Consider the following 13,893-nt stretch of genomic DNA (forward strand, 5'->3'; position numbering starts at 1 on the left):
TGATGGACAGGGCCTGGCGTGCTGCGATTCATGGGGTCGAAAAGAGTCGGACACGACTGAACGACTGATCTGATCTGATCTGATCTGATTCCTTGGTATTTTCTTTTTTTGTTGCAATGGTGAATGAGACTGTTTCCTTAATTTGTCTTTCTGATTTTTTCATTATTAGTATATAAGAATTCAAGGAATTTCTGTATATTGACTTTATACCCTTAAAGCAGACTTCTAATCAGAACTCATGGAAGTAAGAAGGCAGCGGAGTGAAATATGTTAAGTGTTAAAAGAGAAAGATCACTATCCTAGCATTCAACATCCAGTGAAATTATTCTTCAGAAGCAAAGTAGAAATAAAGGCTTTCTCAGACAAATGAAAAATTAGGGAACTTGTCAACAGCAGATTTTTCCTATAAGAAATGTTAAAAGAAATTCTTCGGGCATAAGGAAAATAATATGGGTCAGAAACATGAATATACATAGAAAAAAGTTTGCATTAGAGAAGTAATGAGTGACTATTAAATAATTTTTTTCCATTCTTAAGGTAAAAAATAACTATTTAAAGCAACATTGATGGTAGTGTATTGGTGAGTTTACAATTGAATAAGAGAAAGCAATGTCAGTTATGTCATAAGAGATCAAAGGGAGAAATTGGGAATATCCTATTATAAGGTACCTGAGCTACATGAGGCAGTATAACATTATTTGACAGTGAACCAGACTAGTTTAAAATGTATATTATTAACTCTAGGATAATGACTATAAGGTAATTTTAAAGAGACATGTACCTGATAGGGGTCTTCCCAGGATGTGCTAGTGGTAAAGAACCTGCCTGCCAACACAGGAGATGGAAGATATGCAGGTTCAGTCCCTGAATGGGGAAGATCCCCTGGAGAGCCTGGCAACCCACTCCAGTATTCTTGCATGGAGAGTCCCATGGACAGAGGGGTCTGTCAAGACACAGGCCATGAGGTCACAAAGAGTCAGACACTGAAGTGACTTAGCATGCATACACGCACACACATTCTTGATAGGCTAAAAGAAGAGATGCAATAGAGAAGGAAACAATTTAAAACAAATGAGGGAGGGAAAAAAGGATAAATGAAAAACATTAACAAACATTATAGATATTATGCCTGGAAAATCCCATGGATGGAGGAGCCTGGTAGGCTGCAGTCCATGGGGTCACGAAGATTCGGACATGAATGCGCAACTTCACTTTCACTTTCATGCATTGGAGAAGGAAATGGCAACCCACTCCAGTGTTCTTGCCTGGAGAATCTCAGGAACGGGGGAGCCTGGTGGGCTGCCATCTATGGGGTCGCACAGAGTTGGACACGACTGAAGCAACTTAGCAGCAGCAAGGATATGGAAGACCTGAACTTCACTAATCAATCAACTTTACCTAATTGACAGTAAAGAATATTCAACCTAACAATAACAATACAAATTCTTTTCAGATTCACACAGAATATTCACCAGTATATAACACATTCTGAGCATAAATTATACCATATACACCATAAAAACCTAAAAGAATAGAAATCATAGAAAACCTTAAGAGAATTAAACTGGAAATCAATAATATTAAGAAAGCTGGAAAATCCCCAGATCTCTGGAAGTTAACCAAAACATTTTTAAGAACACATGGATCAAAAAAGAGTTCTCAAATTAAAAAATATTTTCTTAAATTAAAAAAATTAAAAACTAAATTTAAGTAAATATAAAACTTATCAAAATTTGTGACATACCATGAAAGCAGAGCTCTGAGTGAAATTTATAGTATTAAATAGGTATGCTAGAAGAAAGACTTAAAATTAATAACCTAAGCTTTCACTTTAGGGAAACGGAAAGACACAGGTAGACAGGAAATCTAAGTGAGGAGTAGCAGTCATAGGCATGTAAAGCACAGAAAAGTCATGAGCCTTTGGGGATAAAGGCACAATGAGAAAATGAGTGGAGAGATGACAGGCTCCAGGGGAGGAGCAACATATAAAGAAGAAACAGATTAAAAAGTGCCTATTACGACAACCAGGACATGGAAGCAACCAAAATGTCCATTGACAGAGGAATGAATAAGGAAGATGTGGTATATATACAATGGAATAATTACTCAGCCACAAAAAAGAGTGAAATAATGTCATTTGCATGAATGGAGTGAAGTAAGTCAGACAGAGGAAAACAAATGCTATATGATATTGCTCTTATGTGGAATCTAAAAATGTGGTATAAATAAACTTATTTACAAAATAGAAATAGAGTCACAGATATAGAAACAAACTTACGGTTACCAGTGGGGAAAGCTATGGGATCATGGAGGGATAAATTGGGAGGTTGGGATTGACATATACACTACTATATATAAAATAGATAATCAACAAGGACCTACTGTGTAGCACAGGGAAGCCCACTGAATTCTCTGTAAAGGCCTATATGGGAAAATAATCTAAAAAACAGTAAATGTATGTATATGGATAACTTATTCAGTTTGCTGTACACCTAAAACTAATAGAACAGTATAAATCAACTACACTCCAATACAATTTTTTTTAAAAATTGGCAAAGGATTTGAATAGCTAATTCTCCAAAGAAGATCTACAAATGGTCAATAAACACATGCAAAGATGCTCAATATCACTACTCATTAGGGAAATGCAAGTCAAAATCATGACCTATCACCTCACACCCAATAGGATCACTGCTATCAAAAACAACAACCACAAAAACAAAACAAGTGTTGGCATGGATGAAGACAATCTGAAACCCTTATGCACCATTCATGGGAATGTAAAATGGTCAAGCTGCTATGGAAAACAGTATGATGGCTTCTCAAAAAATAAAATATAGACTTATCATATGATCCAGAAATTCCACTTCTGACTATATATCCAAAAGAATTAAAAGCAAGACCTTAAAGAGCTATTGATACACCCATGTTGTTAGCAGCATTATTCACAGTAGACAAAAGATGGAAGCAATCCAGATGTTCATCAACAGCTGCATAAACAAAATGTGGTCTACAAACACAATGGAATATTACTCAGCCTTTAAAAGGAAGAAGGTCCATGATACAACATGAATAAGCTAAGACATTATGCTACGTGAAATAAACCAGTCACAAAAGAGAAAATACTATGATTCCACTTACACGAGGTATTGACAGTAATCAGCTTCATAGAGACAGGAAGTAGAATGGTGTTTGCCAGGAGTTGGAAAAAGGGAAGAAATGGAACGTATATCGTTTAATGGATACAGACTTTTAGCCTTTTCAAGATGAGAAGAGTTCAGGGAGATGTGGTGATGTTTACACAGCAATATGAATGTACTCAATACCATTGACTGTATTTTTAAAATGATTGTTCTGTGTACTTTGTTGCTCAGTCATGTCCAACTCTTTGTGACCCCATGGACTATAGCCTGCTAGGCTCCTCTGTCCATGGGGATTCGCCAGGCAAGAATACTGGAGTGGGTTGCCATACCCTCCTCCAGGGGATGCCCCCAACCTGGGGATCAAATCCAGGTCTTCTGCATTGCAGGCAGATTCTCTATCATCTGAGCCACCAGGGAAGCCCTTAAAATGATTAAGATGGTAAATTTTATATTACATATATTTTATCACAATAAAAAATGAAAGAAGGAAAGACATTTAAACTGGTAGGGTCTATTATGAAGACTAAGTAAATGGTCTGAGAGATTAAGGGAAAACAGATGGAGGTTATAGAAATCAAGAGAAGAGGGAATTTTGAGAACAAGTTGATTGTCAATAATAGAAGTTCAGAGTAGGGGAGGCTAATAAGATTAAGATTGAAAAATACCCATTGGATTTGGATATTATGTCTTTGGTAACCTCAAAAAGGGCAGTTTCAGGTGACAGCATTAAAGAAGTGGTTTGTGACATTTGTCTTCAAGCGCAGAGGGAGCAGAACCAGAAGCTAGTTAAGGGAATGGGTATAAAGAGATGAAGGAAATGAAGACAGTAAGTGAAGACAAGCTTAAAAGGTCTGTCCTTTATGGGAAGAAGAGACAGGAGAAGCTTAAATGACACAGAGTCAAAGAATGGCTTTGTTTTTAAAAAGTACAAGAGAATATAGGCAGTTTTATAAACTGAAGGAAAGGATCAGTTGACTGGGAGTGGCTGAAGACATAGGAGAGCAAGAGATAACTCATGTAGGAAGGTCCCAGAAGAGAATGAGGAAGGGGGAGAATAAAAAATCTTGGGACTGGGGCTGGTTTTGAGCAGGAATATGGCTACTTCATCCACTGAAACTGGAGGACCCTACCAGCACCGATAGAGGTCTGCTTTCTTTCTTAAGGAGGGGCATGGGAACAGTTCAAGCCTGATTGCCCTCATTCATCTATACTGTCTTTGTAAAGTAGGAGATCATATCATTTGATGAGAAAGATAAATGAATAAACTGATAAAGTTTTAGAAAAGACACCAAAGGAATGAGAATGAAATTTGCCAGGTGAGGACAAAAGGGATTTGAGTGGGTCGCTAAAATTATAATTTTCAAATCTGTCATAGCATTGACTCAAGTGATTGTTTGGTATTTTCTAGGACACCCAGGTAGATGAATATGTGTACAGAGCAGGAGAATAGGATGGGAATTTTTAGGGCCAATGCAGTAGGAGGAGAGAGGGTAAGGATGGTGAGATTGCTTGTGACAGAATTTTTTAGATGATCAGTCATTGTAGTTGGAGTGGGAATGAAGACCATTATTAGAGTTGATGAGGTAAAAGAACCATAGGGCTTGAATGAATCGATCACATGATTGCTGTCACTGCCTATGGTGATGTCAGGAGTTGACATAAAATTATATTAATGTGGGTGAAAGTTGATGAGTTTCCAAATGGTTCAGTGTAAAGAATCTGCTTGTCAATGAAGGAGATGCAGGAGATGTGGGTTTGATCCCTGGGTCAGAAAGATTCCCTGGAGTAGGAAATGGCAACCTACTCCAGTATTCTTACCTGGAAAATTCAATGGACAGAGGAGCCTGGTGGGCTATAGCCCTGCTGCTATGCTGCTAAGTCGCTTCAGTCGTGTCTGACTCTGTGCGACCCCATAGACGGCAGCCCACCAGGCTTCCCCGTCCCTGGGATTCTCCAGGCAAGAACATTGGAGTGGGTTGCCATTTCCTTCTCCAATGCATGAAAGTGAAAAGTGAAAGTGAAGTCGCTCAGTCGTGTCCGACCCTCAGTGACCCCATGGACTGCAGCCTACCAGGCTCCTCCGTCCATGGGATTTTCCAGGCAAGGGTACTGGAGTGGGGTGCCATTGCCTTCTCCAGGTCTATAGCCCATTCGGTTGCAAAGGTCAGACACGACTGAGCGACTGAGCACACATGCACGGGTAAAAGCTGATGTGGTTTAATTCCATCACTATTTTTAAAAGTTTAAGTTTCTCCAACCCTACTTAAATACAATAACTAAATCTGTACTTCAAAACCTTTAACTTCTTCTCATAACTTAATATATAGTTGGCTGCCTCTTTAGATGGTGTACTCATATTCTAGTTTTTCTAGGAATCCAATAGGATTCAAAGGATTTTGACTATCTTCAAAAGATAGTCCTGACTTTGTGGGGATTTTAGCTGAAACAAGATAATGAAAAATTGCTGGATGATCCATTTTCCTACAAATGATGCTTTGATGAAATTACTAGTGAATCCTAGAGTAAATATGCACATTCTTTTGGCTAATGTGGAGTAAATTCAGAGTCTGAGAAATTTAAAATTCATTATTTCTATTCACAGTTTAAGCATAATTAAGGGCAGCTGTCAGAATGGCAAAGTTTTTGACAGACTCAAGTTGCTCTGTTTCTTACAAATTGGACCTGGATGTGAGTTGGTATAATACCTAACAAAGCTCTCAGTAATGAAACACAGAATACTGAATTTTAAGATTCTGTACCTAGAGTTGTTGAAGGACACAAAGCAAAAAGAAAACACAATTGAAACACATGTGTGGTAGATGGATATCTAGGATAAGGGTCATAAATTCTGAATTCTGTGCTCTGGTTATTAAAATCCTGCCTGGTCCTGAGTGACACTGTAGGACTACAGTTATATGATTTATAAAATGAGAGGATCAAAAAGATATCTTAGATCTTTTCTAATTTTGAAATTCTATTACTCTCCTATGTCAGGGGAATAGATTAGTTTTTTTTTTTTTAATATTGAAAATGCCTGCATTTAATTATTTTCAGTACCTCCATGAATGGAGATAATACCAGGATATAGACAAAACACGATTACATTCATTTTTATGATCTTTCAATTCTCACATAAACTTACACTTATTTTATTCCATCTCTAAGTTCTCTGAGTTTAGGCAGAAAAATTAAATTCTTTGATCAGTACCAGGAACTTCTCAGTAGGAGACGGTTGTTTTTATTGTTCAGTTGCTAAAGTTGTGTCCAACTCTTTGTGAACCCACGGACTGCAGCACACTAGGCTCCTCTGTCCTCCACTATCTCCTGGAGTTTTCTCAAAATCATGTTCATTGAGTTGGTGATGCTATCTAATCATCTCATCCTCTGCCACCCCTTCTCCATTTGCTTTCAATCTTTCCCAGCATCAGAGTCTTTCCCATGAGTTGGCTCTTCGCATTAGATGGCCAAAATATTGGAGCTTCAGCATCAGTCCTTCCAATGAATATTTAAGGTTGATTTCCTTTAGGATTGACTGGTTTGAGCTCTTTGTTGTCCAAGGACTCTGAAGAGTCTTGTGCAGCACCACAATTCAAAAGCATCAGTTCTTCAAGGCTCAGCTTTCTTTATGGTCCAACTCTCACATCCAAATGACTACTGGAAAAGCCATAGCTTTGACTATATAGACCTTTGTCACCAAGGTGATTATCTCTGCTTTTTAACACACTGTCTAGGTTTGTCATAGTTTTCCTTCCAAGGAGCAAACATCTTTTAATTTCATGACTGAACTCACCATTCACAGTGATTTTGGAGCCCAAGAAAATAAAATCCGTCACTGCTTCTACTTTTTCCCTTTCTATTTGCCATAAAGTGATGGGACCAGATGCCATGATCTTAGTCCTTTGAATGCTGAGTTTTATGCCAGCTTTTTTACTCTCCTTTTTCACCCTCATCAAGAGGATTTTTAGTTCCTCTTCACTTTCTGCCATTAGATTGGTATCATCTGCATGTCTGAGGTTGTGATATTTCTCCTGGCAATCTTGATTCCAGCTGGTATTGTAAGGATGCATGGTAAGAATGTAGAAATGACTGGTAATTAGTTACCTTGTATACAAATCCAGTGGTCTGAGGCAGAAAACTACTTTGCCAACTTTATTTTCACTAAAAAACAGGAAACTGGGCTCCAAAGACTCTCTGAGATGAGTATGAACTGACATTTTGTTTTGTTTATTTTTCATTCTACCCACTGCTTTCTCTGAGTACATTCTGCAAGGGTATGGTTCTTTCTGGTCTTGCTTTTTCTACCAGATCTAGTTCTCCGGCATGAATGGTGCATGCACTTTAAAGCACAGCTTTTTCTTCCTTCTTCATCTTCTCCATGAAAGGAAGTTTGAGAGTTCTCCAGTTTTATATCAGAAATGTCATCACTCCCTCACCTTTCTTCTTCAAGACTTTAATCTTTCAAGTAAATAAGCAAACTGGTTCTAATACTAAAGCTTGTGACATTTGGCTGGTCACTTATCTCTAGGCTAAACTTCTTCCTTACCCTCTGTACCTTAGCCAGGCTGCCTCCTATCATGCCAAAGGATCTTATTCTTGAGTCCATATTTATTAACCTTCTGGGTGAATTCTTTATGTAATGGTTAATCAGCAGCCTTTTGTAAAATGCAAGTAAATTGCAGACTAATCTGCAGAAATCATCTATCATTTTTCAAGCAAAACCAATTCTATTTCCTGAAAACAATCTTTGGTTGACTGGGTCCATGCAGGATATGCTTAATTTCATCACTCATTTTTAGTTGTTCCTTTTATTACAAGTATGAATAGTATTTCTAGACTGGTAAATATGCTTTCTTCTGATGACTTGATAGCAGTCTACAAAGCATGCGTTCAGTAAATGGTCAGTCAGGAAAGAATACATCCACATTTCTATCTGTCTAGAAAATAGTTGGCAATTAAATTCCTTAGAAAGTCTTTAAATCTCTTCTCTATTTCACAAGTTGCCATGGCGTTTGATGGAGGAATGCACTATAGCAGTTTTATAGCATAGCAGAAGAAGAAGCCAGTCTTAAATGGTAAGGGAGCAGCGAACACTGGCTAAACTCTTTCCTTAATGGAGTTTCACTGATACACACACACACACACACACACACACACACACACACACACATACTCAGTTCCTTGGTACCCAAATACCCATTAAAGTATATTCCAGGTGTTTGATGATATTAGAAAGCTGTGGACTCTCTACTCAAGAAATTTGATAGAGGAATTAAATATCTGATCAAATAAATTCATAAGTTCTTCTCTAGAAGCCTCAGAGTACATGCTGGGTGGTTATGGGGGGTGGGAGGGATAGACTTAAACAGTAAATTGTCAGGCCTGTTAATTCATTTCTTTGTGCTAAAGAGTGACTGAACTGAAAGATTAATGTAATTTTGAGGCTAGAGATTAATCAAGGTCTTTAGAGGAATTTGGGGAAGGATGGCTCTTATTATGACTCTTTTAAAAATTTCCTTGTGAGTGAATAAAGAAGCTTGCATATGACTTTCTTTTAAGTTAATCAATCTGACATGCTCAGAAATATAAAACTATTATGACTTAGAGAAAAATTTTACCTTTCCATACAACAATGATGAATATCTTCCTACACTCTATACCATTTTAAAGCAACTCCTCTTGTGATGAAGATATATCTTGCTGCCTTAAATCAGCCTCTGCCTGAAGCTTAAGTTGACTTAATAATGGCACAAAGCCACAATCTTATTAGCTGTGATACAGACAAAGCCAAATAATTCATTGCAATGTCATAACTAACTTCTTTTCTGTTCCTCACAGTGGCTGGTAGAGGCCAGTCCGATACTCAGGACTGCAGTAAAGAAACCTTCTCCTAGAATGATTACAACTTATGATTTAGACAGATGCAAACACATCTTGGAATATTTTCAAAATTAAGAATCCACATCCATCTTCCCGCTAGCAAGGTGGCAGGCCACGCTCACATCCTCTTCACTACCCTCTTCAATTTTCCTCTTTGATTCTAGACTTAGAAAGCAAGAACACAGGCATCCAATTTCCAGGAATTGGATTGGGAGAGTTTTCCCATATATACATTACCAAGAAATCTACACGATAAACTAGAAACCTTATTAAATTATCTAAGGAAAACCTTAGCTTGTAAAATCTTCTTGTCTGATTTCCTTTAGGCTCATTCAGATTTCTTTTAGATCTGGGCATAGAAATTCTTGATGCTTTTCTTGATCGTCCTAACCTGTGGCTGGCCGGAAGATTGATGAATGTTCTTCCACTGCTTTGCATGTTAGGCATTTTCCTTCTTCTCCAATATCTGTCTTTGGTTTAAACTGCACTTTAGCTTTTTCACCTCCAGCTAATGGAGACACTCCCAGGAATGGAGGCTGATGATACAGAGGCTGGAACAATGCCAGCAGACGCATTAGGTTTCTTCTCCCACTCCAAACCAATCCTCTGAAGGTTTTAAATGAGAATTTTGAAATTTGAACTCAGTTAAAAAAATAGAGGCATATTGGCTCTAGGGCATAGAGAGTTCACATCTTCCTTGGTTCTTCACATCTCCTTTTCAGAGAAGAGTTTGCAGATGGCAAATTGATGTGATAGTGCTGTTAGTATGGAATAGGGTTCTCATTTGGACATGGTGAAGTCCCCTCCTTTTTAATTTATTTTCTAATTTTTTAATTGGAATATAACTGTTCTACAGTGCTCTGTTAGTTTCTGCTGTATAGCATCATGAATCAACCATATGTATACATACATCCCCTCCTTCTTGAACCTCCCTCCCACCCTCCCATTCCACCCCTCTAGGTCATCACAGACACCAAGCTGAGGTCCCTGTGTTTTAAAGCTTCCTGCTACCTATTTGTACAAATAGGTACAATATATATGTGGTAGTGTATATATTGTCAATGCTACTCTCTCAATTCATCCATATCTCCTTCCCCCGCAGTGTGCACAACAGAATATTAACTCAGCCATTAAGTCATGTTCTTTTAAGATTCTGTATGGCATATGCATCTTATTCATGAGAGGAAAACAGAACAGCTTAATCGTAGAATTTATATAAATTTTTAAAAAGAAACATCAGAGTACACTGCTAAGACTGTAGCCTAAACATATACACTAAAAATAGGGTAGATATTTTTCAGTTGCCCAAACAGAGTTCCTTTATCCTATGAAACAAATGACACAAACACATAAACTCTCAGCTATTACTTCTTTTATTTTTTTCAGAATTTTTCTCGTACTGAAGGAATCACAAAGAAATAGTTCATAAAGGATTATTTAGAAATATAGACACAGCAAATTTTATTTCTGGATATTATTGTCCTGAACTTCAAAACAACACATAGTTTTCCTAGATGAGGAAGACAAGACAATTTACCTCTTCTTTATGCAGAGGTCCCGCTAGCAAGGGAATGTTTAGTAAAGGGTTAAATTAGATTGGTTTCAGCAGCTGTACTTGTGATCTTCGAGGACCTGACTTTTAGAAAAGATCTCCTCCCCTGGTTGCATATGCCCAGCTATTGATGTTTTCCATTGTGCTGAGTGGTGGTTTTCAACTGCTGGAAAAAGAAATGCTAAAACATGCACTGACCCTTGTCAATACTCAGGAAAAATGTCAGAATAATATTAACCTTTCATTCCAACTTCAGCACCTGTTTTTTTTTTTTTAATCAATTTCAATACAACACAAATGCATGCTTTGATATTTTCAAGAATTAATAGATATTAGTAAAATAAGCTGTGGTAAAGACAGAGGAAGTGATACTTCATTCATAGCACAGAATGTGCATTGCAAGGGCACAAACCTAATCCCTAAATTCAGATCTGAATAAAACAAGCTATTTTAAAACCACAGATTCTCTGTTTAAAAACCTCAGAGGCTGCTTAGAGTTTTTAATTGTCATTGGTCACATTGTACCTAAGTGAGAGTGTTTCATTTCTATTACTACCTGGGTAGAAATTCTAATAAAGTGAATTTGCTCATTTTATATATAACCCTTTTCTCTTGGGCCACATCAACCACAATGAAAGTCTGTATCTTTTAAGGCTTCTCCATACTTCCACAGGATCTTATTCTACATGTTTTCTCATTAAAAGAGTTCTTTCATCTCTACAGTGAGTTGTATATTGGAAAAATGGCAAAGCTTACAGCCTTTAGCTATCAGTGGTAACTCGTCTGAGAAACTGGAGATAGTTTTCGGAATAGCACATGAGAGGGTTGTTGTAAGACTCTCAATACTTGGAATGTGGTCCCCCCACTTAACCCTCTTATCTGCTACTCCCAAGAGCAGATCTTCTTTCTTGGCAGCACTGACTAGCTATTCTCTGTCCACTCTGTCCATTCAGGCTCACTCTGAACCAATGGCTTCCAGAAACTCTTCTCCAGGTTCTTAGCAGTGTAATGCCACAGGTCCCAGCGGTCTCTCCTGCTGGCTAGCATCAGTTGTGTGTCTCTAAAGTAGCTGCATCTTAAAACCTTTCCTTTATGACTCCTACAAGGCCATGTTTTTGACCTGCAAAACAGTTCTGCATAGTGCGCAAATATATGTGGATGGGTTTATAAAGATGTAAACTGTGTGACCACAACAACACAGATGGGAGAGGGAACAAAGCTATACAGTAGTGATATAAAGTTGGCACTAATACTAACTATCAATGTGTGTGCCCAGTTACCCAGTTGTGTCCAACCCTTTATGACCCTTTGGACTGTAACCCGCCAGGCTCCTCTGTCCATGGTATTCTCCAGGCAACAATACTGGAATGGGTGGCCATTTCCTCCTCTAAGGGAATCTTTCCAACCCAGAGATAAAAGTCAAATCTCCTGCATCTCCTGCATTGCAGGCAGAGTCTTTACTGCTGAGCCACTGGGGAAGCCCATTAACTGAATTAGAAACTGTGGCTCTCAAGGAACATTTGGCCTACAAATATAAATTTGCTTGGCCCATAGAGTGCTTAACATTTTAAAATTACAAGATTTAGAAGTAGAAGGTTTCACATAAAAATCTTAATTTCCATTTCTCCTTAAAAATATTGAAATCCATGGAAAATTAAAGATGGCATGGTGGTTCTTACATGACCACCACATTCTGGTAGTGAGTGGAAATTTCTTCTTTAGGCAAGTCTTTGTCTCTGTAGTTTGTGATAGAGCACACATCCCTTAGGATGACTTCTGAGCTAATTATACTTGTGTTATATTTCCGATTTCTTTAAGTATTCCAGTCTGTGTAGGACTCTTACCAAAACTCTGTCTCTAAAGGGGAGTTCACAGGATCTCAAATGGGAGTCTGTAGACCCATTCAGTGCCCTTGGATTTTTTCTCAGTGGTATATGAATTGATGATGGGAACTGTTTTAGTCTCTTCAGGCAGAGCATATAGTATATCAGAATACTAAAAACTGAGTGACAAAAAAAAAAAAAAAAGCCTATTTCTCACAGTCCTAGAGCCTTGGGAAGTTCAAGTTCAAGGCACCAACAGATTCAATGTCTGGCTTGCATTTTCATTGACAGCCATTGTCTCACTGTATCCTCATAAGAGGCAAGGAATCTTTCTTGGATCACTAATCCCATTCGTGAGGCTTCTGCCCTCATGACCTAATCACCTCCCAAACGCCCCACCTCTCAGTATCTTCACATTGGAAGTAAGGTTTCAACATATAAATTTTGGAGGATACAAACATTCAACCTGTGGCAGGAGCTTAATTTATTTTCTTTTAGTTCAGTGATTATTTATCAATTGAGCTATTGTTCTATCTGCAAGGAGATCCAACCAGTTCATCCTAAAGGAGATCAGTCCTGGGTGTTCACTGGCAGGTCTGATGTTGAAGCTGAAACTCCAATATTTTGGCCACCTGATGCGAAGAGCTGACTCATTTGAAAAGACCCTGATGCTGGGAAAGATTGAGGGCAGGAGGAGAAGGGGACGACAGATGATGAGATGGTTGGATGGCATTACTGACTCTATGGACATGGGTTTGGGTGAACTCTGGGAGTTGGTGATGGACAGGGAGGCCTGGTGTGCTGTGGTTAATGGGGTGGCAAAGAGTCGGACACGACTGAGCAACTGAACTGATTGTTCTATGAAATTATCTAGATGATGCCTTTAATACTAACCTATTATTCCCAAACTACTTTAAATGCTATGGATTAACATAAAAAGAATATATGAAAACTTAAAGGTAAATGATACATTTGTATGAAATAAAGGCCAAATGTCATATGGTGCTCACAAGGTTTCACAATAACTTAATCTGAAGAGGGGATGGTAGAAATGAATCATCACATGGCATTAGAATTGTGAAAGATCCCAAGTGAAACATTCTCGAAGCAGTGTTATATTCACACCAAAAGCAACAATTTATTTTCAGCGAAACAGTATTAATGGTCATATCAATTTTGTTAATCTGAATTGTATTTGTTTCATAGTTTCTACTTAATTTGGTTTTATAGATATTTAAGCATAGTTACAGTCACAGAGTCAGGCACAACTGAGCATGCACTCATGGGGAAGAAAAGTCACAAAAAAGTATAAAAAAAGCATTACTGAATTTCACATCTGTACTTTTTAAAGCCACATTCTATCTAAAAATAATTTAGGTTACTAGACTTTATTTTTTGGGGCTCCAAAATCACTGCAGATGGTGACTGCAGCCATGAAATTAAAAGACGCTTACTCCTTGGAAGTAAAGTTATGACCAACCTAGATAGCATATTCAAA

The sequence above is a fragment of the Bison bison genome, unplaced genomic scaffold, assembly GCF_000754665.1.
Source record: "Bison bison bison isolate TAMUID 2011002044 unplaced genomic scaffold, Bison_UMD1.0 scf7180017864139, whole genome shotgun sequence".
NCBI lineage: Eukaryota > Metazoa > Chordata > Mammalia > Artiodactyla > Bovidae > Bison > Bison bison.